This window comes from Ambystoma mexicanum, chromosome 12 (genome assembly GCF_040938575.1).
Source record: "Ambystoma mexicanum isolate Mex_15411 chromosome 12, UKY_AmexF1_1, whole genome shotgun sequence".
Lineage (NCBI taxonomy): Eukaryota > Metazoa > Chordata > Amphibia > Caudata > Ambystomatidae > Ambystoma > Ambystoma mexicanum.
The window spans coordinates 485071158-485098942 of record NC_090936.1 but is presented as its reverse complement, the minus strand read 5'-3'; positions in this window follow the sequence as shown (position 1 = coordinate 485098942).

Here is a 27785-nt window from a genome sequence, read left to right as displayed (position 1 = left end):
CACTGAGAGAAGGGTCACCGGGCACCTGAGCCCTCACTCCACCCAACCGCCAACCGCCACCCGGCACCCTTCACATTATCATAGTGACCATTGAGTGAACGCAAGGGACCACACCCCTGGCACCATTCTTAACCAACACTATGCCATTATCACACCCTCTATCGGGCTCTAGAAGCAGGGCACCAGTTCCCAGCAATGAGGAAAGGTCACCCACCAATTTCTACTCACTCCAATCAAACCGTGGTAGATACTTTCAAGGGCCTCATAACAGGCACTATGCGTAATACATTTAGCATGACTAAGGGACACAGCCCACAACCATTGCACTGCACCCACCATAACAACACCAACCAGTAATAGCATGGAACCTCACCGTCATTTTATGCTTGACTAGCTAGGTAAATACCTCCACAACATTAATAAAACCAGGGCAGACTAAGCCCCACAACTGCCAGCAACGCAGGCCTGACTCGAAGGACCAGGCACCAATGCACCAGCATAAACCATGGCATACCTATGCCACTCACATATCAGGTGAGCCTGCCCACTGATACAGCTCCTTCTAACCAACCATATCACTCCTAGGACAATACTAACAGTCTCGTATTAACTTTCTTCTCTCCCCCTCTCTTTTCAAAAACTTTTTATACAACTTTGATACAACATGTTCATGTATATGCCAAAATTATAACTAAATGTATGTTGAATTTAACTAAATTCTCTAAATGGCATAAAATGTAATAATATAAATGTGAACTCTGACACAATGTCACCTCACTTGGATGTTCCTTCATGTGGTTGAATAATGACACCCTGTCTAATTCATAATCATGTTTTTGAAACACTTCATACTGGGCTATCGTACCCACCTTGCAGTGTGCACGACCCCCATTTTACAAACTCGTCCATTACCATGTATCCTTAAACCATATTGGTAGCCTTGAAAAAGACCTGTAAGGTCGAAACAAGTGTCAGCACCACTTGATACCCCACCATTTGGAAAATTAATTTGAATTAAACCTGAAAATAAAAATGAAATATGGCCTTTGTGGACCTCAAATTGTTCATGCACCAGAGCTGGAAACAATAGACAATACCTCTATTTTCAAATCAGCACAAGCGCCGAATGAGTGGAAACTAAAAAAACAACTTCTCATCCATGAACCAGCTTTCACTTCTTACCATATGATGCATTTCACCTTTGTACGTATAACTCATTTTTTGATGCCATTGCACTGAAATAAATGGCTGATCTGCTGCATGTTCTTTCTATTATCTGTTCCTCTACACCTGTGCATCCTCCTTTGCGCTGATTGCCTGATTCCTTCTCCATTCCTCGCTGCCTGTCAGTAACCTCACTCTAGCACCACCAACAGTACCTTCATATTTCGCCTAGCAAAGACTGCTCCTCTACTGATCTCTCATTTTCCCTGCACCTAAAGTCGATCAATACCTTACCTTTTCTATACTCTCTGCTTCCATCTGTGCAGCCATTTTGTTGTGTATGCTTTTCAGTGCCTTCTGAATAATTTGAATGTACATGTACTTTCTATCTGTACAGCCTTTTCATTTTTGTATGCTTTACAGTGTCTTCTGCATAATTCGAAATTAGGTGTACTTGCCATCTCTGAAGCCATGCCTTCTGCATAATTCAAATCTATGTGTACTTTCCATCTGTGCAGCCATTTCGTTTTGTATTCTTTACAGTGTCTTCTGCATAATTTAGTTAGTCTAAAATCATGTAATTGATCTGTAAATCTGGGCACTTCCAGTGTTTATGTTTGCTTGGCCTCGTGTGATACTACTGTTGCATAGTGCCTGTGACCACGTACCTGTTATCTGACCCACCACTTGTTCCCTGTTCCCATGGTGCTCTCTTTCCCCCCTATCTTTTATAACTGTTTCTCCATCTCCTACCCTCCCTCTCTCACACAGTCTGGAAGGAAAAATCTAAACAAGGCACTTCTAACATCCGACCCTGGACTGCCCATCGCAGGCACCTACATCAATGCCTCCTCCAGACAGACTATCAATGACATCCTCTTTGCTGTTCCTTCTTCTGACCTATGGAGCCCTATATGGTCTCTGTCCTCCCCCTTTCTCATCTTTACCCTTTACTGGTGGCACTAGATGGGAAGTGCTCTTGGCTCACTTTGCATCTTCCAAATGCACCATTAATGTCCATCACAATGGCACTATCATGGCCCAGTCTCCTCCCACCACACTGCCAGTCACCTTCTCTGTCATTCAGCTGACGAAGCCGGTGTCAGTTGATGCTTTTGCTTCCCCCTTCGTCCCTCCCCCAACCCCTTCTTTTGACTCTCCTCCTGACTCCGTCCTTACAAACCTCAATCTCTCTATCACTAACACCCTGGACATCCTTGCCCCTGTAATGTGAATCCGCATGAAGCCTGCCACCAAATTCAACTCTTGTATGACTCTGACTTAGTCGCTTTGAAATGAAAGTGCAAAGCAGCAGAGCGGAAGTGGCTGATATCTTGCTCATCCCCTGACAAACTGGCCTGCCGTCTACTCCAAAGGCAATACTGTCTTTCCATCTGCTCCAAGAAAAGAGTTCATGTCCAAGTTCGCATCTCTGGAGCCACCAATAACACGGCTGAACTCTTTAAAATCTTGCTTGGAACTCTCCAATCCTACTGCAGTCTCCTCTTCTCCTCCTCCCTCCCAGGCCCTTTGCTCTGCACTGGGCTCCCACTTTTCCTCAAAAACTCTTGACATCCTATCCTCTCTGTCATCTGCCCCCCCCCACCTCCCATTTCTCTCACCTCCTTTGGCACCCTAAACCCCCATACTATCCTCCCTCACTCCCACTGCACCTGATGAGATCTCTAGATTTGTCCGCTCTATGAAAGTCTCCTCTAAACAGGTAATACCCTGCTCCTCCAAAACCAAAAAGGACAACATTGACACTCTAGCCCCGGCCTTGGCTGACCTCTGCAACCACTCGTTTGCCAGAGATTCCTGCCCCCACCTCCACCCTCAAACGTGCACTCATCAACGCCCGTTCACTAGGTGCCCATGCTATAGAATAGATATCCATGACCTCATCGAGGACTAACATCTTGATATGCTGGTGGTCACTAAAACCTGGCTTCACCCAGCAGCAGGACCACTTCTAGCCCTTGCCATTCCCCCAGGATTCAGCATCCTTAGAACAGACAGGACAAATACCCAATGAGGTGGAGTTGCCATAATAGCCAAAACCACTCTGGAAATCAGAGTTTGCCCAATAGAACAGATACAAGGTTATGAACTCCTACTAGTGAAATATACTTCCAACCCGAAAACCACTACTAACTTACTAGTGGTGTACAGATCACCCAATAAAAATACACACCCCGACTTGGATATCCCGCTACTCTTAACGCCCCTCATCAAGCCTAAAACTAAATGCATAGTCCTCGGTGACTTTAACCTGGGTTACAATGACCCCCTGGACTCAGAAGCATCTACATTCTATACAGCCATCTCAGAAATTAACTTCGTACAAGTGATAGATAAACCCACCCACTCAAAAGGAAGAACCTTGGACTGGCTTCTCACTCTTAACTCTCTAGTCACCATTGACTCCATCCTCCCAGTCAATTGGTCAGATCACTATGTAATTAACTTCACTATAGACAATGCCAGTACAGAGCACATCACCCCTAAAAAAACACAAACGTTTGAAACTAGAAATATCAAAAAGCTCTCTTCCGACAAACTCACTCCAGCCCTGAATGCTGCCCTTGCCCATATGGTTCTAGGCACCAACAACCCTTCCTATCTAGCAGAACAATACCAACAATGCCTTACCCAAACTATTGACCTACTTGCTCCCATCACCACTAAAACCCGCAGACCTGACAAACATTCCTGTTTTTGGTTTAATGAGGAACTTGTAGCCTTAAGATGCACAAAAAGATCACTTGAACACCTACATAAGAAAAACAATACCCCAGAATCGGCAATAGCCTTCGCTGAAGCCAACAAAACATATAAATCAGCAATAATCACCCAAAAAGCCAATGCCCTTAACCTTCATATTACTAATGCATCCTCAGACAGCAAAGAACTGTTTACCATCCTTAGAGAGCTTGAAAACCCTTGTCAAACATCAGCACCTTCCAACGCTAGCAAAGACTGGTACACCACTATACAAAACGCACTCTATCTAAAATCCTCCTATTGCAAAACAAAATTGATAGTAAAAAAACGCTCCTAGCTGACAAAACTCCACCCACCATATCAATGACCACATCAAATGCCACTACTGGCCACCCATTTCAATTCACACCAGTGTCTAACAAAGAAGTATTTGACACCATAATGAAACTCAAAGCTTCCAACTGTAAAGAAGACCAATTCCCCTCCCACATAGTGAAACTCTGTGCCCCCACCCTTACACCCATCATCACCGAATTCATCAATGCCTCTTTCCTCACTAACACAGTCCCCACCAGTATCAAAAAAGTTTGGGTGACATCACATCCCTGGACCCGTCAATACCCACTAATTACCAACCTATTACAACGGTCCCATTTCTCCTAAAAATAATTGACAAAATAGCCTACTACCAAATTCAGAACCACTTAGAACAACATCAACTATTAGGTGACCGCCAGTCAGGATTCCGTCCCAACCATAGCACAGAGACAGCCCTCCTTGATCTGAAGATTCAAATGGATGCCACTAGAGAAGCAGGTAAACTCTGTCTACTGATGCTCATGGACCTCTCAGCGGCCTTTGATCTGGTTGACCACGATAAACTCTGTAACACTCTAGCAAACAATTTCAACCTAGCTCAGAACGCTACCAACTGGATCAAATCATTCTTGGCTGATAGGACTCCCAGAGTATCCATCGGCAAAGAATCAGCAGATCCAGTGCCTGTCCCTGCAGGTGTGCCGCAAGGCTCCTGCCTATCCCCCACTCTGTATAGTGCCTAAACTAAGCTATTATTTGCAGCCTTGGATGCCATGGGTGTCATCTATACTAACTTCGCCGATGACACCCAAATCCTCATTCCTCTCTCAGGCAATCACGAACAAGACTCCCTCCTGGTTAAACAAATCTACTCACTCATCCAAAACTGGATGGCTAACAATAGCCTTTGTCTCAACGACGACAAAACCGAGCTCCTCATACTAGGCTCCTCCAGCAAAATCAATACCCTTGAGCCCGCTTTCAAATCATTCACCATCACTGGAACCATAATCCCTGTTCTTAAACAAGTCAAGACCCTTGGCGTCTACTTAGATGCAACACTATCCATGTCTAAACAAGTAAGCACATTAGCCTCGTCCACTTCCTACACCTCCAAACTCGTCTCCCTCAGCCGTAAATTCCTCTCAGCCAATAACTGTGTTACTCTAGCCAGAACACTCATACTGTCTAAGCTAGACTATTGTAATATCCTTTTCCTTGGCACTTCCAAAGCCAACATAGCCAAACTTCAACGCATGCAGAACAAAGCCCTCAGAGTAGCTTTAGGCATCAAAAAATCTGAACATATCTCTAACACCAAAAGAGACCACCACTGGCTCCCCATCCAAGCCAGAATTCTATTTAAAACCCTGAGCATCACTCACAAATGCAGGGCTAACAAAGCACCCAAATACCTCAACAACACAGTCATGATGAAGCCCCAGACCAGACTCCTTAGGTCCAACAAAAACGCACACCTTGAAACCCCCAGATACAAAAGAGAGAAAGCAGGGGGTAATAGCTTCAAAACACTGGCCCCCAGACATTGGAACGCGCTACCCACCCACATTATGAACGAAACCTCCTTCCCTAAATTCAAAAGCTTCCTGAAGACTTGGCTTTTCAATAAGTTCTAACTGAACCAGAGCACTAATCCGCTCCAATTAACTGTACATATCTGACTGCTTTGTATATTATTGTATATTATTGACTGCTATTCCTGTGTACCTCTGTGTTCTTTCTAAGATTGCATTCTCCCATTGTCTGTAACTACGCCGTGATGAAATGTAATAAAATAAAATAAAAAATAAAATAAACCCCTCAAGCACTCTCTTGTGCACCCTCTCCTAAAAAAGCCATCTGATGACCCTTGCCTGGATGACTATCGACCTATATCTATCACCCATTTCTTGGGAAAACTCATGGAGTAGCTGGTCAACTCCCAACTGAGCCTCCACACAGAAAAGGCTGACTGCCTCCATGGCCACTAGTCTGGTTGCAGGGCAGCCAGAGGCACTGAAACTGCCCTCCTGATTCCCCGAGAAGACCCACTCTCTAATCTGTATTCTAACTCTCCTTCTGTTTGGATCCTCCTTGATCTTCCCTCTGCTTTTCACATGTCAACCACTCCATCCTCATAAACTGTCTTCGTGATACCCTTGGTATCATGACACGGCACTGGTGTGGCTTACCGCTTTCCTCCCTAACAGACCCTCCCAAGTGCAATTGCGTCCTTTACTCTCCTCCACCTCACGCTCTACCTGTTGCATCCCTCAGGGCTCTATCCTATCGTCATGGCTCTTCAACATTTACCTGGCCCCTCTGGCCCACCTGATCTCTGCCTACTCAACTCGTTTCCAGTATTATGCAGACAACAGCCAGCTCTCTTTCTGTCTTCCTTCCCCTACCTCCTCCTCCCCTTTCTCCCTCACACTTGACTGCCTGACTGCTAATCCAGACTGGTGCTCTGCCAATGATCTCTGCCTCAATTCCAGCAAGACTGTGGTCCTTCTCATTGGGATGCTTGCAACTAGTCTCCCCTTCACTCTTTGGCCAGACTCCTTGGGTGCACTAGCCTCGCCCACATGTGAGGCAAAAAACCTTGGGATCATCTTTGACTCCTCTCTCTTCTTCTCTCAACACATCACAGACCTTGCCACGTAGTCCAATTTTCTGCTTCATCTCCTCAGGGTCCTTCTACCTTTCCTCATCTTCCCCCAGAAGCTCAATGTCTCCAGAGCCCTGGTTCTCTCTTGGCTTTACCACTGCAATAGCCTCTTCCTGAACCTTCCTCTTTTCTCCGTTCGGCTCCTCCAACTAATCCAGAATAGGACTGCAAGACTTATCCTTGGCCTCAAGCACAAGGACTGTATCTCTCCAGCCCTAAAATCTCTCCACTGGCTCCCGGTGAATGCAAGAATCTAATTCAAGACACTCTGCATCATCCACAAGGTTGTCTGGGGACTGAGACCTCTCTAAATCCAGCCTTATCTCCCAATATATCTCACAACCAGAGTCCTGAAGTCTTCTGGCACCAGCTCTCAGCAGTTCAAATGTTTCTCCAAGCAGAGATTGGATTGGAAAGAAAGAATTGCAACAAGGCCAATATAACCAATATAACTGTTCTTTGTTTGTTTGTTGTTCTTTCTTATGAATCCCCTTGCCACCCACCCCCCTTTTTGTCTTGTGGCACCTGTCAACACCTTTGTATATGTACCATACAAATGTCCAATAAAATAAAAATAAAAAGTAAAACACATTACACTTGCCCACACACAGCAAGCACAACACCCCACACCCACACTTGCACCAAACAGCAAAACTCCATACCTCCTGCAATAACCCACACAATAGCAACACAGTCAAGGCACCCTTATGCCACAGGCACACAATGGCCCTCATTACGACCCTTGCGGAAATCGAAAAACGATGGCGGAAATGCAATACCGCCATCGAATAGCGCTCGGTGCGATTATGACCCGTCACCGCAAAGTACGATGCCATTAGCGACACCGCAGTGAACGCCAACGCTAACTGCACCAAGTACGCGCGCGCGCGCCATGCCAAACCGCAATTACCACCATGGCGCAACGGTACGCGAATTCTGACCCCAGCGGACATGCACTCAACGACATCAAGCACGGCGGAAAGTACCATTCCGCCATGGTGAGAAGTACGGCATCGCGAACCAACCGTAAACGGCCCTACTGAGTGCCTGTACACCGCTCCCTGGCCACATTGTACAACTCCCCGTAGGTGCAATGAAGCCACACAATGCAACCAGTGAAACGTACAAGTCATCCATGCCTGCCAACGACCAAATGAATCTCAAGAGGGGCCAATGGAAGCTGCAGGGCACAGATGGCACGAATACAGAAGCCACACAAATGGACATGACCTCAGTCTCCCTCCAAGAAACGCACGCAAACACAGGCACCTGTGACCAGCCATATTCTGATAATCACATCATACCACCAATCCAACTGGCTGACCGGCATCTGTTACACCAAAGCCATTCCCCCGCCCCTGAGCATCACATCACCAAAACAGTCACATTGGCAGCCCTCATCCCTGACCTCACTGGGCTTCATAGGCAAACGCGCCCAGCACAGTACCACGCAACTACACTCCGAAGCTGGAACCCAATGCAGATCTCCTCACAATACATCGCTCCCCAAATAGGAATATGACACATCACCTGCAAAGAAGAACGCTAGACAGTTCATATCAGAATAGGAATAAATGCACAACAAAATCACCAAGCCCATACAGCCATCAGGCCATGAACTCCAAAATACATTTCACCATTGTGGGCTGCATCCGCAATAAATGACCAGCTACTTCTTGTGTGACGCCCTGTACCCTCATGGCACACAGGGGCTACATTCTCATACGAAAAGGCAACATGGAAGCGCCTCGACCCGCAGGGCCGTCCCAATAGGGAGGCACTAGTCCAGCTGAAAGGCCGAAATGTTGCTCCTAGCCACTAGTACTGCGTAAGGGCATGTGGCCCATTGGCGATCGTCCCATAAGATCATAATGCTGCTCCACTGATCAACACGAAGCAGCAGGTGTCGGGAGTAAAATCCATCTGCAGGAGTGGCATACAGATGGCAGTGGCAAAAGGGGAGGAGATACCTGTCACCCAAACGAAATGAAAAAGAATAGTATGGCCATCAGAACTACATTTGATTTACTCACTTCAATGATCACACCAAATCCACAGCCATATGCATGCTAGCCCACTCCAAAGGATCATCACCAACCAAAAACCACTAGCGAATCATAACTATCTATATCGAGGTGAAAACACTATCACAAACGCCTGCTTCCATACTCACATGACATGTGAAACTTCCATTGAGTCTGTGCGTAATGCAGCCTGCAAAATGCACTGTGCCCCAGCCCGTAATTCCAGTGTTGTGAAGCAACATGTAATTGGTGTAATTGGGAACGTCCGGCCTTATCGCCCACTTCGCTATTGCGCATCCCATACTATTCATATCAATCATTGCATCCTCGCCATGGCCCCTGTCCCAAGGACATTGAACAATAGAACATTATATTCGCAGTCAGACCTGTGGGCATCTCCTCGCCGCTAGCTGAAAACCGAAAGCGCCGTCCTTCGAATTCCTCATTTGCAACATCACGTCGAAAAGGCATCTGTGGCCGCTTGAAATCACAAATCAATCCATCTAGTGCGGCTGTGTGTGAAAATGGCAACTGGCTACACTCACAAATGGGACGCCCCGCCCGTCGGTGAACCTCGGTGCAGTGTTGCATGAGGGTCCACCGTTACTCGAGTACTACGTTCCACTGACCCTTCACAAGTCTGTTCCCGACAGCGAATATAGTATGTGAAACAATGGGAGCATAGCAGAATTAACATATGAAGCGATATCTCACTGCCATCGGGATGAAATACATGATTGTAATAGCAAGATGCCATGCGTCGATTTGCAGCGTTGTGTGCGGGACGTGCTCGCCCAAAGGGGATTGCAGCTTGCACAGGTGGAATGAATCACCACAGGTGGAGGCTATACAGCTTGGAAACACATAAATTGCACACCCAACCCCCTCCCACAACCACACCCACTCCAAAATGCTGCCGGCAGGACTTGCGATGTTGGCCCTGGGGGACCTGATAGCACTGCAAGTACTCCAACTTCAAGAAGACGACGAACACCAACTACTACAACAACCAGCCGCACAGAGGAGACGCAGGAGGAGGAGGAGGAGGGCAAGGCAGGGCCAGCAAGGCCCACCAGCACAGCCACTACCACCACGCAGGCAGCCCGCAATCCCACGCCTCCGAGCACATCCGTTCAACCTCACTGATGAGCAGATCCACACCCTCTACCGTTTGGACCGGGACACCATAACCGCCATTGTGGACATGACACAGGCTGACCTTGTCAGCATGATAGATAGCCCAACCGCCATCCCACCCCTACTGAAGGTGGTGTCTGTACTCCACTTCCTGGCCACAGGCACCTACCAGCACACAGTCGGACAGTTGCATGGCATATCACAGCCACTGTTCTCACGGACACTATTGCAAGTGCTCGATGCCCTCCTGAAGCACGCAGACGACTACATCTCTCTACCACGCTCGGAGCAAGGAATTACCAACACAAAAGTGGGATTCCATGCACTTGCCGGCATACCGGGTTGCATTGGTGCCATGGACTGCACCCATGTGGAATTGTTTGTCCCACATGCCATGGAGGCCCAGTACCGCAACCGAAAACAATATCATTCTCTTAATGTACAAATGGTGTGTGACTAAAACGGGATCATTACACATTGTTGTGCCCGATTTCCTGGATCAACCCATGATTCCATGGTCTTACGGAACTCTACAATACCACGCTACATGGAGCGACATGCAGGGAACAGATCCTGGCTACTCGGTGAGTCTCATTTCATGCATGATAATGTGGGGTATGTGATGCGGCAATGACCTGCCAGGAAGGGGGGGGGGTGCTTACGTAGCAATGTCATTCCTCAAACATCCTTCATTGTCCACATACAGGTGATGCCGGGTATCCACTGAAGAGATGGCTCCTTACACCACTCCGGAACCCACAGGACCAGCATGAGGAGGACTACAACCATGCCCACTCACGTACCCGTGTAGTCATAGAACAGGCATTCGGCCTACTGAAGCTCGTTTCCGCTGCCTCAGCAGGTCTGGCGGGGCACTCCTGTACCGCCATGGGAAGGTTGCTAAAATGGTCATGGCATGTGTCATGCTACACAACATGTGCATACGTAGAAATGTGCCCATGCCCCCTGACGCAGAACTGCAAGCACCAGAATATGGTCATGACGTGGGTGGGGATGTGGCAGAACCTGAAGGAGTACGCGAGGCACAGGAGGGCCGTGAAATTCGTCAGATTATCATCGATTCATGCTTCTAGCACTCACGCCTGGTGGTTGATACATGGACACGGGAGTTGTGGCACTGTGTGTGTCTGGAACATGCACAATATGGACTGTACGCCTATGATGGCCTCGTACACAAAGATCAATGTCCACACATCTCATTGGATGATTGTGAAATGTTTATAGCATATGTGAAATTGTGTTACACACCCCATCGACCCGCCACCCAAGTGAGCCCAACACACCCCCTCCACCCTCCTACCTCCCCCCCGAACACCAGTGTCCAAGGATGCTCATTGTCAGTGGGCAGTCGCTATTGCAAGCCCCCTCTCCGGGTATCAGGGGCACCCCTGCCTGTGGAGCGCCGGGTCCTCCCAGATCTACGTTGGGGGCTGCCCTGGACGGAACTTGCAACGGATGATGTCTCTGCCTGCTCACGTCCATGCATGTCCCTAAGGGTTTGTGAGAGCTCAGTGAGCACACGGCGCACAGCGGCAAGTTCAGCACATACGTCTTTGGACGTCGCATGCAGTTCCCCCCTCAGGCTCTCAGTGCTTCTCTCCATTTGTACTCTCAGGCTCTCGGTGCTTCTCTCCATTTGTTCTCTCAGGCTCTCGGTGCTTCTCTCCATTTCTGCCCTTAGTGTCTCTGTACATGTTTCTATGGCTGCCTTGGTACCCCCACATTCATCAGCATGCTCCTTGAGGAGCGTGGCCAGTTGCTGCTGTTGCTCGATCACCTGGTCGAGGGACTGTTGCCTCTGCTGGGCCATGGCCATTTGCGGTGGTGTCACAGAGGGGCTGATCACCTCATGTTGCCTTGACACAGGGCTTGTGGGGGATGGCCAGTCGTCGTCTTGTGAGTGCCCCTGCGTGGTATCCTCATGTTGTATGGGATGAAACAGACAGGGGGACTGAGACAGGTCATGGATGGATCGTACTTCGACATCCCCGTTTTCTGTGTCGGAGCATGCTGCCATTAATGCTGTGTCACCTATGGTGCTGCTGCCACCAGAAGCAGTGCCTTCTGTGGCATCCATTGGGGGGGCCTGTGGTGGTGGTGGTGTTGTGGCCATGCTGGCTGCTCGGGTGCCTGTTGAAGTCCCCTCCTGTGTGCTGCCACTTGATTTGTGCTGCAGCCGTGTCTTGATGCGTGCAGCTGAGGTGGAGGGTCTTTGGCCGTTGGTCTTGGCCCTCTTTGCAGGTGTGCTGGTAGGGGTGTCCTGGAGCTCGTCGTTTGAATCGGACCCTGTGGTGGAGTAAAGGAGGGCGAGCGTTATTAATGGGTCTGTGGAAATTGGAATGGCAATGTATCACATGCATTGGGGTGGTACCTGAGGGTGATTTGGGTCAGGGCCTTGGAGGTAGTTTCATTTTTGTGTGGATTGAGGGTGCAGTTGTATTGCAGCCTGCAGTTAGGGGGTGCCTGCTGCACGTGTGGAGGGTGTTTTTAGGAATTTAAATTATTTATTTATTTAATTTGACTTTTAATGTCCGCTATCAGGCCAATGTAAGTGGACGTTCTCCTGGACATGTGTTTCTGTTGCACTATGTGGACACATGGTACTTCACATGATTGGACATTGTGGTTTTAGCATAGTTTTATTTGGGCCACCTACCTGATTCTTCGGATGTCTGCACTCCTTTCTCCATCCCTCCGACTCCCTCTATGGTCTCCATTCCAATGGTGGAGGCACAGATTTCTTCCCAGGGGGTCAGCTTGATGGGTGATTCCGATCCTGCCCCGGTAGCTGTGGCAATGTTTCGGTTGGCAGAAAGTATGCTACGGACGCGGATCCGCAGGTCGTCCCATCGCTTTCTGCATTGCTGTGGGTTGCGGGGTGCGGTCCCCACCGCACTTACCCGCTGTGTCACCAGGGCTCATATGGCCTTCTTGTTCGCAAGTGCCGTCCTGGTCATTTGCGTCGAGAAGACGACGGCAGCATTCTCCTGGAGGGTCTCTGTGAGCACCGTGAGTTCCTCACGTGAGAAGTGGACCTGCCGCTTGCGGTCGCACGCTTTTTTCGCAACTTTTCCCATTGTTTTGGTTTCACCAGGGTGGATGTCGGGTTGGGATGTCTCTCAGGGTAGTATTTTTGATGGTTGTGTGAATGTTCTGATTTTATAGGTGTACGGCGTGCTGTTTCCCGTTCCGGGGCCATGTTTTTGCTTCCGTTTCCGTATATTTACGGTCACCGTATTTTCCGATTGCCGCTCTTTGCGGTGACCGCTATGTCCGGTGGCGGTATTGCACCTAGGTCGCCGTACGACGGCGGTGAGGGGCGTTTTGGGGACATATCCGCCATCGCAGACTTTGCACTTCCGCCATGGCGTGGTGCTCGTGCCCGATGGGTCGGAATCAGCCGCACTTTGCTCCGTCGTGCAATGGCGGAAACGCTATTTACGCTATGGCGGTCCGGTCGGTCGATTTCCGCAAGGGTCGTAATGAGGGCCAATGCCTTTGATATGGACTCAAGTACCCACATGCCCACTGATCCCTACAACCTAGAAGCAAACCCACACACAGTGACCATTTTATTCCAGACTGAAACTACCTAAACAATATCAAACACACTTGGGCACTCTCCCACTCCTCCTCCTACTTACAAACCCACCCTTTCTTCTTTTTTCAGATCTGCCTGAGCACCTGGAGGCCAGGCAAATGGCAAAGGTGTATGCATAAATACCATTAACATAACATAACGAGATTGTTTCCGTGACATTTATGTTGAATGCCTTTAACCATCCTTCTGCACATTTAATTAATCAGATTGCTTTCTTTTGGGTCGACATTGCTTCAGTCTTTGTAGGATTACTATCTTTTCTTTTACATTTGTAGCAGGCAGTCACACTAGTAGACCATTTGTGCTTCGTGCCGGAGGACTCTGATGCCAGAAAACCTGCAGTTGTGGTGAGACTCTACTAGGTGCTATTTAGGTTGTATCCCATGACCACTCTTCCTGGCTGTGTATTGTCTTTCATGTAACATTCCTTATTATATAGGAAGGGTGGTAGCCTGCCAATGACGGGGCATAGAGCCCACTCAGTATAAAGGGTTCCATGTAATAATGTCGCCACAAAAATCTCGCCATGCAAAAATATCGCCGAAAAATGGCCGTTTTTTTGGCGACATTATTGCATGGAACATTAAGGGGACACCCCCGCAACCCCCAAATGATTTATTTTTTTAAAAAAATGTTTTTGCCCCTGTCCCCATATATATGGTCACCTAAATAATATTGCCACGACATTTTCCCGGCGATATTATTTACGGCGACAATATATATGGCAATATTATTACCTGATACCGTATAAAGACAGATATGATGTGTGCCACTGACAGTTCTGGGCTCTGTGACAGAGCCTCTCTGCATGCTTGTATCATTCCTTGAATACCAAGGAGTCTCACACCTCATAGGGATCAGGAACACACCTTATGTGAAGCATGATACAGCATTCTGTATATCCAAGTCTATGGGCATGATATAAAAACATGTTTTACAATGGAACAATCCCAGTGGAAAACAGTTTGTAAATCAGGCCCTATGTCTGTGACAATTCTTGCGTCCTTTCTTAGGAGAGTCCATTCTGCCCTGAACAAGGCAGGGGTAAGAGACTGCAGCACCGTGCCCAGAAGATTTGAGCAGTAGCAATTGATGCGGCACAACCTTTCCACTGAGTTAACCACCAAGTTATACCCAAAGGCAAGAGTGGCAAGATCATAGCAACCAGCCTTGTATAATTTCCTATGAGGATACAGGGCATGACTATAGAAGAACACATGGACACCTTCATTATATCTTCAAAATCACAAAAAGGTGAGTTGAAGCCCTGGACAAGTTGTGTGAGGAACCAAGAACATTTCATGAAGAAGCATTATTCGGAATATAAGAGTACTTCAGAAAACCCAAGATAATCAGAACAGGAGATTTTTTATTAAAGAATTTTTCAGTAACTGAACTAAACAAGGTGATAGGCAAAGTGGTACCAGTATGGTTTGTGAAAAACCTTAAGGCATCTTCACACCTACTCCCCTTGGAGCCTTTTCTCAGGTGGCCGGTGAAAGGCCAGCGCTTTTGGATCTTGATCCTGCGGGTGGAGATACGAGGGAGTTTCACCTGGGTGGAGGATCCTTGGGGTGTGGGTATGGGATGTGTTTAGGTGAGGCATCATATCCCCCTTTCCATTTTGATGGCAAACCCTACTCTCCCCCTACCTTCATAGGTTGTATCCAGTCCTTCCCTCTTATTTCCCCTCAGTCATACCACTCTAGTACATGGACGAGGAAGAGGTGACTAGGAGTTGTGCACACTAACATTCAATTACAACACTCTGATACTGGGATGAGGAGGAGGCCTGGAAACTATTGCAATGGCCAGGCATGTCCCAAGAACATAGGTAATTGGAGTCAGGCAATTCAATTGGAGGGCTCCCACCTGCAACCTGTTAACAGGTCACATGTGCATAAAAGGTGGAGCAACCAACAAGGAAGGGGCAACCAGCAGGAGAGACTCTGGGCTGGGAGGTACGGGTTTGCAAGAGGAGAAATCCGGCTAAGAAGGCGGCTGCCGAAGAGGGTCCTGCCTGTGTGCCAGCATGCAGGCAATTGTCCAGGAGAGACTGCAAAGCCGGGGCCGGAGCGGTCGTGAGAGGATCAAAGCTGCAGAGTGTTCTTGGTCAGGTGTCCACAACTGGAGCTGTGGGGCACGGAGGATTCCAAAGTGCTGGAGGCCACCGGTAGCGAGTGATGAGCAGAGCTACCGGCAACCCATAGTGAGATTTCCGAGAGGCGAGCGCTGCTCGCAGTGAAGTGTATGCGGAGTCGAGAATGAAGAGGACCAGTGAGTGAATCAGAGGGAAACCTCATACCGGGGCATTCGTGGGGCTTCAACAGGGCAAATGTAATTGCCAAATGAACTGGAAAAGATATGGAATTGAAAGAGAACCCAAAGTGAGCGGTTTTATTGAACTATACGAGTACGTTGAACTATAAGTGAAAGAGCGTGAATAAAGCATTTTTGAATACCGAACTAAAGGAAAGCTTTGATATGCCTACAAATGGAAGGAAAGCATGTGTGAAACACACATAATGAACACTGAAAAATAAAGAATACATCTTAGTGAATAAAGTGAAAAGCAAGTAATGAACATTGCTGAAGATTGTGAAAGCAGGGTGGTGAAAGAGAGTGAGTACCACAGAGTGAGTTGTGTTGAAGAACACACTGTGGCGAAGCCAAGAGACTAGCAAGGAGAAAAACACACTGTGGCAAAGTCAAGAGACTGGCAAGGAGAAACCAAAGTGAATGTAAACCAGAGCACAGGTGCATTGACAGAGAAACTTGTGTGGACACGAAAGCCTAGGGTTATTGGTTGCGTGACATGTAATCGGTGGACCGTGTGGTCCGACGACTAGGCCTAGACCGAGGATATCCTATCTGAAAAAGCCAAGGAAAAGTAACGATTACTTAATCTTCACTTGTGAATAAGATTGCTGAAGTGAATGCAGAAGATTGCAATGTGTGTAAATTATTGAAGAACCTGAAGGATTGTAAAGTTGACCTGGAACTGGTTTTGAGTATTAAGAGACTTAAACTGTGTGTGAGTTGGCCAGCTGGACAAGCTGTCATCTTGGGGAAGGGAAACCTAAGACATTTGCGAACGTTGTTGTTGCCTTGGGGAAGGGAACCTTGAGGCCCTTTTGGAAATGTTTTGTCTTCTTGGGGAAGGGAACGAACACTGATGGTCTGTTGGAACTTCTTTGAAAATTTGGGAAGGGGAGCTGGTAAGCCAAGAGCTGGAAGAAGCTCAGAACTTTATTTGAAGCACTATTTCTTTTATTGCTGAAAATCCTACAGATGGTTTATCTTTAGTTGTGAGCCAAGTATAGGTGTTGGACACAGACAGACTTTTCAGTTGAACTTACTAACTCAGACTATCCTTAGTTTCTTTAGGTAGTGAACTCCCACCCTAGCATAGAGCAAGTTAGGCCTTACACCATCCTGAAATTTAAGTTAATAAAATTGTTTTGTTTGAACTTTTAATCTGTTGTCTGTGCCTTGCTTCATGATGCTTTCACAGGATGTAAAGCACCATGGGGAACCCACAAGTCACATTTCTCAAGGAAATAAAACACAGAAGATCCTACAAAAGCTGCTGTATTACCAGACACGCAAACATTTTAGATTTGGCAAACAACTGCATTAAATTAATGAAAACACATCGCTTTTCTATGCCCAACATTAATAGAGACCCGAATGTAGAAGTCGACAGAGGTTTCAGTGCATTGATACATTTGTAACAGTATCACAATGTATCTTCCTCTGCCTACTTAAAAATATATTCTGTACTAAGAATGATTTGGCAACCCTAAATTTCTGAATCCACTCTAAACAGATATGAAAGAACAGACAGCAGTTTGTTCTACAACTAGATGGATATAGATACATTATGAGATTTAAATTTAGGGAAGGAGATGCAAGGTGAGGCGAAGAAGAAATGTATGGCACTTTAAACACACATAAAGGATAGGAATAATTGTTTTCAACCGCTTAACCTTCACTTAAGCCTTCTTAAGCACCAACCAATGGGCACATTCAGTGGTAGAAGTGTATCATAAAAAGAAGTGGAACTGTGGTCTTGGCAGGGAAGAGGGTAGACGGAAGTATAGTGCAACATGTGACCAGGTGTTGCACAGGGGGATTTGCAATAATCTAAGTGACTAGTAACTAAGGCTCCTAATACAACTTTACACTTGCACAAGGACATGAATGGACAAATACTCCATAAAGAAAGGTGAGTATGGCGGTAAAAAGAAGAGGAATGGTAAAAGGAAAAATAAATAAATGTAGTGGAACACCGCTCCCGTCCATTCCCACTCACTTCGATCACTGGGCACATTAAGTAGGCAAAACTTTGTAAGAGGCAGTGGATTCGATAGGTGTGCCCAAGGGGTCCCGAGCATTTGGATTATGAAGGAAAGGTAAGGAGCAAATCAAAGAAGTACTAGAACAGAGTCATTATAAGCTTGGAACTAATAGTGAAACCAAGAGGTATTTGAAATACTGTCTGTTTCTACAGTCGAATGAAGGGTGAGGACATAAGGTCATTTCCATAGGCATCATCATGGGAATACTTTGTGTGGTAAATATCACATGATTATGAGTCAAAATGCTACATTCAAATTCCATACATTCTCACCTAAACGCATATGGTGGTGGTACAATTGCTACCAGTGTCCATCCACCCATTAGTAAGGCAAAATTGTGTTGTCCTTTAGGAAAAGGTATGCATTAACAATTCACCTATAGTTATGATGTGAAAACAGTGGAGGAAACCCTAAAGTGAATGATGTGCAAAATTGAGATGGCCATGCTCTCATTCCCAAAAAAGGTACCCGTTGTATTTCTGTGCTGACCAGAAATGGTGTGAATAGCTGTACCAGCTGCATTTCCATCACTACAGCAGGCATGCACAAATATTGTTTTCATTATTAAATACTAATGGGCTCATTAGAAATATGACGGTGCGTTAGAACATTGGTGGTAACAGAATTAATGCCACTTTTCCCACACCACCATACTACGAGTATGGCCCTGGAGTGGAGAATTCACCTCCAGCATCATGCTGGCGGTAAATCCTTCCACTTTCTGCTGAAAATCAACAAAATAGGTGAAATTACCACAGCAGTAAATCTGCCGGCAGTAATTATACAAAAAAGGCCACATAGTGTCTTACGAATTCTCAAAAAATGGGATTAACTTTGGCACTGCCACAGTGGCGGTAACACTAATTCCTATGGGTGGTATTCTGGCAGATTTTCTGCGGAATAATGCCAAAGTGTCAGTAATTCTGTTATAGTCACTTTTACTACTCTACAGAATTAACCGTTCCAGGAAATGGACGCTGGCAGTATTACCGCTGAAATCCAGCAGAATTAGCCCCAGTTGAATTACTGCCAGGATTACAAAACATTTATTTTAATGTATTACAAGTGGAAATACCACAAACAAATGCCAAAAAATGGTTGGAAATGTCCCCAAAAAGTGGGCACAGGTGGAGGTAAATGCACCCAGGTGAACAAAATGAAGACACAGGTGCATCCAACTGACTCAAATAGGGTATGCAAGGAACACATCTTCCCCAAACCTATTTACAAGCACCATGCAGCCCATGGTAGTTACCAACCTTGCTATGCAGGGACTCCTACTATATATTGCCCTGCAGAGTATAGCACATCAGCAGCAACAAATTAACCTACCAGGGTCAAGGTGGAGGAGGAGAGGATGCCCATTCCCACAGTGAGACCATCGCCTTGGTCACTGGCAGATGCAGTTGATAACGCTGTACTGCTTCAACCACCAAAGATTTGCAGACTTCCTCATCATTATCCACCCGGGCATTGAGAGTATCATCAACATACGAACAGCTATACCCCTGCTGCTGAAGCTATTATCGGCATTGCACTTTCGTGTCATAGGCACATATCAGCACACCGTCAGCATGCTGCATGGCATGTCGCAACCATCCTTTTCCAAAGTGCTGGGAGATGTGCTGGATGCACTCTGAAACATGTGCACCAGCACATCTCTCTGTCCAGCACCCCTGCAGAGATCAATGCCACAAAGGCCCGATTTTACATATTGGAGCATGTGTTTCAAAACAGGAAACAGAGCCATTCCCTGAATGTGCAATGTACGTGTGACACAGACCCCACTGTGACCCACTGCTGCACCCATGTCCCAGGTTCACATCATGATGCCATGGTTCTACGAATGAACACCTTTCCTGAGTAAATGGAGAGTCACAGAGGACAGCACACTTGCATCCTAGGTATGTATCCATAAAGGTGAATTTGGAAGGAGGGGGGGTTAAAGATGCACAGTAGGACAAAGTATCCTGGGGCATAATCCATATGGCCTCACAAACACCACATGCCATGCCCCTCCACACTAAAACACTTGAGCTCAAGGGGACACAAGACCCAGAAAGCAAAGGACACCATAACTGAAAATGCATTTTTGAGAGTCCCCTCCCTTACCCCTCAGTAATGATGCCAGCCTCAGGTGCCCACCCATGGTAGCAGAACGGCAGCACCTCACCCTAACCAGTGGCACACAGCAGTCCAGAGGAAGAAAAACACCAAGTAAACACACTGCCACAGGCACACATCGAATACACCATGATGTCCTAGTAAAAGGCAACACAGGCTGCAACATGCAAAGTAACCATTGGGATGTGCAGGGATGACTGGAGACTCCAGACTATAGCGGCACTGTGATGATTCATGGGATCTTGTCTCTTTTTCCCAGAGGAGAGCCCTGCCCGGTGAGCCTGCAACGTGGCATTCCCCCTAAGGATGGTGGTAAGTGGGACGACACAGGGAGAAACTGCCCTCTTGGGAATAGGGACTCCCATTCCATAAATGAACTCCCTAATCCTTGTTCCTATGTGACCCTAAGAACCTCATGGTCCCAAGAAGTCCAACCTGAAGAAACTACTGTTTGCTATTGTAGTATCTCATCTTTTACTCAACCAAGATCTGAAAGCACTGAGAAGAGGAAGAGTAAAAGATGAGAAGAGGAAGAGTAAAATAGATATGAAGAATGTCAATAGGTTGAAACCCAATTGTACTGAGAAGAAGAAGAATGAAGGTGCATTAAAAACTACTCCTTCAGTGTAGATAGCCAGCATTAAGAAGAGTTGGCCGCAAGGCGTCATAAATAATAATACAAAGGAAGGACTCTGATCCTATACTGTGTAAGACCCAGCACAAGAGAATAAAAACAGAGGGAGAACAAGCTAGATGGAGAAGCCAGCAGCAAGCCTTCTCAGCCCGGGAAGTACAAACCTGGGAATGAGAAGGTTGTGGTCAGAAGCAGGTCCTCGCTCGAGGGGGCGACGTGGAAGGGTCAGAGGATTACTGTTTAACTGGATGGAAAGCCATCCCACTTGGAAGCTGGTAGAAATCAGATGATGGCATCATGTCTGGGAAGTTAACCATGTGGTCCCGAAAAATGTGCCGACACCGACAAGCTAACGGCTTTGCAGAGCCGTAGACCCACACAAGAAAGCACAGAGAGAAATGCTGGGAGCCTTTATGGAGAACAAGACAGTTTGCAACCCCAGGAAGAGCCAGTAATGTGCCCCATCACATTCCAGGTAATGGAAGCAGCGGGAGAGCCACTAGTGATTCAGGGCAAAGTAACAAATTCTACATGAATAATTTCCATCGTCCCAGTGACTGTAAAAACCATGACCAAAGTAAAGATTGCTACAGGATTAATCTCCCTTGTTAAAGTGATTGTGAGAACTATAACAAAATTGCTACGGGAGTAATCTCCCTTGTGACTGTAATTTTGAAGATCATAAGAAAAGGCAAGAGTGTTACAGGAGTGATCTCCCTTGTCATAGTACTTGTGAAAACCATAAGAAAAGCCAATAGCATTACAGGAGTGATCTCCCCCATCACAATAATTATGAGAAACCATAAGATAAAACAAGAGTATTACAGGATTGATCTCCCAGGTCACAGCAATAATAAAGACCATAAGAAAAGGCAGTCTCCAGTGTCATAGTGATTGTGAAAACCTTAAGAGAATATAAGAGTGGTACAGGACTAACCTCCCTTGTCCCAATAGAGGGAATAACAGCTTGTTCAACCAAAAACAAGAAACCAGGAGAAAGATAATATATCAACAACAGTTAATTTAAGAACTGTTTTGGACATTGAGAGCCAATAGTCATTGGACACTTGGGAAAGATCAAAGAAGTTCATTTGAGGAGCTTCAGGGCCTAATCAGAACTGTTACTAGAGACTTTAAGAAGATCATTCACCAAGGCTGGGCCAGGAGAAGGGAGCCATTCTCCTGAGCCCCTTTATGTTTCATGAATCCTTTTTAATTAGTGGTAGCGTCAGAAGTAGGTTTGTTTTTTGACAGAGGACAGCTTTTTTACTTTGGACAATCCACTCTGATGACGAGCACCCTAGCTATAGTCTGTTAGGGTGTCCAGTCAACTGGTCGAAAAAAAAATGGTCGACTGCAATTTGGTCGACGCAATTTGGTCGAAAACCAAATGGTCGAATTTTTTTTTTAATTTATATATTTATTTTTCGGGTTTTCGTTTAGTATAAAAAGGGTTTTTTAGAGAAAAAAAGGGTGTTGGGGGGACCCCCCCAAAAAAAAAAAAAGGGTTAAAATAAAAAAAAAAAAAATTCGACCATTTGGTTTTCGATCAAATTGGTTCGACCATTTGTCTGGTCGACCAATTTTTTTCGACCAAATGTCTGGCAACCTTCTGTTAGGTAGGGCAAACCCTTTAGTATAAGGAAAGGTAGGACTTTATTTTATTATTTTATGTTTCTGACTCCTTCTGACTTAACACAGCACATACATATGCTGAAGTGCAAGATGGGCACCAGTCATTGTGCATTGTCAAATGCAAGGGAAATGCACATGATGGCACTAGAGTGTACTCAATTAACTACATGGAAGTGAAAAGCATGCAGTAATTCGGACAGTGAAGTATGACAATTAACTATTTGAAAGAAAAACAGTTGAATTCCACTTGCAGCTGACTCTGGCTACCCACTACCATGGCTCATGAATCCAATAAGGGCCCTAGGACGCCACATAAATTGGCTACAAGGCACACACACAAACCAGGGTATACATAGAACACATATTTTGACTCTTGAAATGTAGTATCTGGTGCCTTCACCAGACTGGAGGGGCACTTATGTACAGTCCAGGGAAGGTTGGGAAGATATTCCTTGTGTGTATGATGCTGCATAATATGTGCATTGGACCATTGCCTGCTGGGAAGGACGTGGCACAGGCAGACTCAGAGGAGGAGGGTGATGAGACATGGGCTGGGAGACAGGCACAGGATGGCCGTGCAGAAAGAAGGGCTGGGCGCATGAAGTGTCAAGAATTGATAGACAATTTGTTTCTGAACACAATATCTATAAAAAACATTGTAAATAGTCAATTACTGCATTCACATCAATAACATAACCCAAAAGACTACCAATCTTCACTTGTGATGCAAACTCTATTAGGTCTGTGAAAACCATGCTCTCCCACCTCCCTCGATCCCCAACATCAATACCTTTCGACTTCCCTCAATCCACATGCCCTCCCACCTCCGTCAATCCCAAACACCCCCATGCTCTGCCACCTCCCCCAATTCCCAAAAGCCAGGCCCTAACACTTCTCTGAATCCCAATATAATGTTGGTATTAGGCAATTATTTTTACAGCACTTCTCATGGCCAGAAGGAGCCTTGGTGTCTGAGTGGTGCAACGCAACAACCTCTGTGGGGACTCCCAGTTTGTATGGGGACTCCCAGTTTGTGGCCCTTCTGTGGGGTAACGGAGGCAGAGCTGACAGACTCCAGGCCACGCATGTGGTGTATCATGAAGATACACCATGTGGAGATAAATCGTGCATCGTACCTTCACCCTTGGCCGGGAGGATAGGCTTATGGGGTCTGGGGGTTGAAATACCTTCAACTCTCTCTTCCTAAATATCTTCCTTCTCGAGCTCCTCGCTCATCCGCCTCCAACTCCCCCAGTGTCAGTCGCTTCTCCAAGCAATGAGTTGGTGGAAGATTACTCTCTTCGGCTGGTACCTCTCTCTGGAACAGCCTTCCTGCCTCCCTGAAACTCGAGGAGAACCATCTCCGGTTCCGGAAGCACCTCAAAACCTTCATCTTTGCCTCTGCTTTTTATCCCCCTCTCCCCTGCTGATTTCCTGACTGAAACTGCTCGGGTTACCTGGCCACCCTGTCTGGTCTCAGATCCAGGCCCCGTCAATTGCCCACTTGCACAGCCTCCTTGGCTACCCCTGCACCTGGGGACCGTTGTTCTATATCCCTACAGTCCCCTTACCAGTACTTTTGTTTGCACTTCCTTGCACTTGCCACCAGCTGGCCGTTTATTTATTTTCTTATTTATTCCACTTTTTCCCATGTACTGCACTTTCCCCTCTCCCTTCCCCTGCACTTGTGCGATCTGAATGACACTTGGCCTAGTAGGATCGCTGTCTGTCCTCCCTTTGTTTCCCCCCCTTGCCTCGTCGTGCCTTGAAACACTTGTGTATAGGCGCGTTATAGATGCCATATCATAGCATATCATAGCTCAGGGGCAAAGCGCTCACCTTGGAAGCAAGGCAACGCAGGGCAACACAGGTTTGTTCCCTGGGTCTGCGCTTAGTAACCTCTAGGTATGAAGCACGTTATAAATAACCAATTACAATTACACAAAGAGAGGTCGCCTCTGCATATTTTCCATGCCAGATGACAGTGCCTCGGTAAGTTCCTGCACCCTCTGGGCCACCACAGTATTCACCACTGTAGACTCTGATAGGTTACAGCACTGACATCCCACTTCCCTGGCTATTCTACATGTGGTCCAGTGCACAAAATCCCACATTTCCTGTGCATGCTCTTGCATCCTCTCATGCCGCTTCTTCATTTTTGTGGGCCACTGTCAGATGGCAGATAAGGCATCACTGAGCAGGGCAGTAGGTGGCTGAACAGGAAATGTGGTGGGTGTAATTTTACTCTCAAAGATTTCTGCATCGCTACCATCTAAAGCATCATCACTGTCATCACTGTGTGAGAGACTGTAGGTCTACAAAAACAGGAGATTGGGAAGGACTGATCAGAGGAGAACCAAGAGAAATGCAGCTGAGATGGTGATGGGTGTATCAGCAGATTTGGGGGAAGGCAGCTTGGTGGCAGTGGTTGGTGCAGAGGTCACTATGGGGGTGACAATGCCGGTAGAGGTGGCAGCTGCTTCCAAGTACACCCTTGATCTAGCTTTTTTGGCTGGGGTCTTGCACTGACTTCTGGAGCTCTTGGTTTGCAGAAGAGGTGCTTGGGGTTGCAGGGTCTACTCCTGTGTTGATCGGCGCTGCATGTGGAGGCCCTATATCACTGCCACTGGTACCTTCACCTGGCTGCCTTGTGTGCCTGTAATGAGAGTAAAAACCTAGAATCAGTTGTCATGTATTGTGTGGCATGTACATGCACGGAACAAAGGGAATGGTCAGGAGCCTGCGTTCATTCACGTATCTGGGTGTCATGCCTGTTCTGTGCACAGTGCACTGGGGTGCGTGCTGCCTATTGTGATGAATCTTATGGAGTCATAACAGCTGTCATGTTTTTAATACTGAACAATTAATACATCAACGCATAACTTATTTTCTGAAAAACAAACAAAGAAAACAAAGCTAAGTGGCAAAGAAGAAGGTAAGGGAATACAAGAGGGGAAAGTTAATAACCAGTACTACCCACAGCCAAGAGGCTGTCAAAAGACCTTGGGTGAACTATCAGTGGGGGAAGCCCCTAACCATTACTACCTAAAGCCATGAGATGCCTCCTTTGCCACAAACACTGTACCCACCAACCTCAAATAAGCCTGGTTCCTCCCCTATTAAAAATAAAATTTGTAGACCCTTCACTGCCCAACAACTACCGCCCAATTACCACAGTTATTTTTTTATTCAAAATCCTAGATAAAGCAATATACAAACAGATAGCAGGCTACCTAGAATCAAATCTCATCCTGCGAATGTGCAATCAGGATTCAGACCAGGTCAGGGTACAGAATTAGCTCTTCTAGACCTTACAATACAAATGGATTCATTTAAAGAAGAGGGCAAACCTGCCTGTTTACTCATAGTAGATCTATCAGCAGATTTTGACCTTGTAAACCATAAAACACTCTGCCATCACCTCACGTCAGCCGCCAACTTTTCAGTAGAAGCCACCAACTGGATTGCTTCCTTCTTTGAAGAGAGACCAATGAGAGACTTCTCTGAAATTGCCAAATGCTGCACCCATCCATATTCCTTGCAGGTACCTCAAGGATCATGTGTGTCACCATCATTATACAATATCTTCACAAAACCATTATGTGACCTTTTGGATGACCAAGTTATCTCGTATACCAACTACGTGAACGATAAGTGCCCCTCCCGCTGTCAGGTTCCTATGACAATGCTTCCTTCATGCTCAACAAAGTTTACGGCACCATCCAGGCATGGATGGCTGCCAACCACTTATGTCTCAACGATGACAAGACCAAAATCCTACTAGTAGGCTCACCGTCAGTGGTAAAGACCCTTAGCACAAACTTCTCAGCCTTCACGATAGAAGGAATCCATATCCCAGATCTCAGAACACAAGAATCTTATTGGGCCTTCCACAAAGCCCTGAAAACTTCTTTGCCTAACCACTGCAAGACACTGTATATCGCCTTGCATACCACTGACATTTGTGTGTATCTTGTCTTTGTCCCGAACCTTCGTACACATGTAACTGGTATGCAACAGTGCCCTGATGCCTGAGGGCTTAGGTGCTTTTACAAATGGAATAAATACATAAACAAATATATCCTTTTTGAGACATCCACTGGGAAAAGCTCATAACCAGCATTAGCACCAGCCAAGATGGTGTGAGAAAATCTTAAAGCAAGCAAGACGTAAATCCCCTTTTGAGAGCTATACTTTAGGGAAAGTGTACATCTCACATTGCCAACAGCCAAGTGATTGTGAAACCATACTAAGGTGACCAGGCCACAACCCTTCCTTTTTGGGCTTTCAATTGAGAAAGCTTGTAACCCAAACTTCTATCAGTCAAAAGGCTGTTTAGAAACCATTGAGAGACCCTTTGAGAGTAATTCTTGTATATTTTGTTATCAGTTTAGGGAAAACGGGAACACAAGGTGTCAAGAGTCCAGAAACTATAAGAAAATGCAGTTATTGGTTAAACCTCCTTCCAAGAGAGATTGGTGTGGAGAATCTTGGAATTAATATTGCCATCAAAGTTGATTGAAATTAGTTGTTGGAGTTTTCTTCCTGGTAGGCAAGTATACCCGGAAAGGGCCATTGGGGATTAGTCCTGGCAGGTGAGTGGACCAGGAAAGAAGATGGTGATTTGATATCTTTGTGACAGAAATATGTGTGAACAGAACTTTGTTGAATCATAACTGTAATCTAAATATTTCTGAATTAATCCTGGGGAAGGGATCACAAACCTGCACACAAGGACTGCTTTCCAGAACAGTTGAGTTTGACTTAAAAAAAAAAACTATTTTGTTGAACTAGAATGTAGCCATATTTTTCTTGTATAATTTTATTGTGTGTATTAGTGTGAGGGTTAGACATATTTTGGATACTATGTAATTTTTCTTTGGTATTAGATTGTTAGGCAGGGACCTCTCTATTAGGTTAGGGATAGTTGGGCGTTTATCAAAACCCCTTTTTACTTTGAATAAATGGCAAACCTTGACAAACCTTTGTGTCCATCTCACATTTCTGACCCCTCACACTATGCATCTCCAACTTTACTTACCTGGTCTCTGACTGATACAGGGTGCATGTGTGTCATTGTGCTGGTGTGATGGCTATGGTGTGTCACAAGGGTTGTTGGCTCAGGTGGATCCAGTCCTAGGACTGTGTCTGTGGAGTGTGCCTGTCCAGCCCTATGTGTCTTTCCATGCTTGTGATAGTACTCTGAATCATGGTATAGATACTATTTTTGATACTGTATGCTACATGTTTTGACTCATGTGTGGGGGCCTGGTAGGAACAATCATTTGTCATGTGCATATCGCATGAACAGGGGGTTTTCTGGGTTGATGGTCATGACATTGTGCATTTCTGGCTTTCAAGGGTGAATGAGATG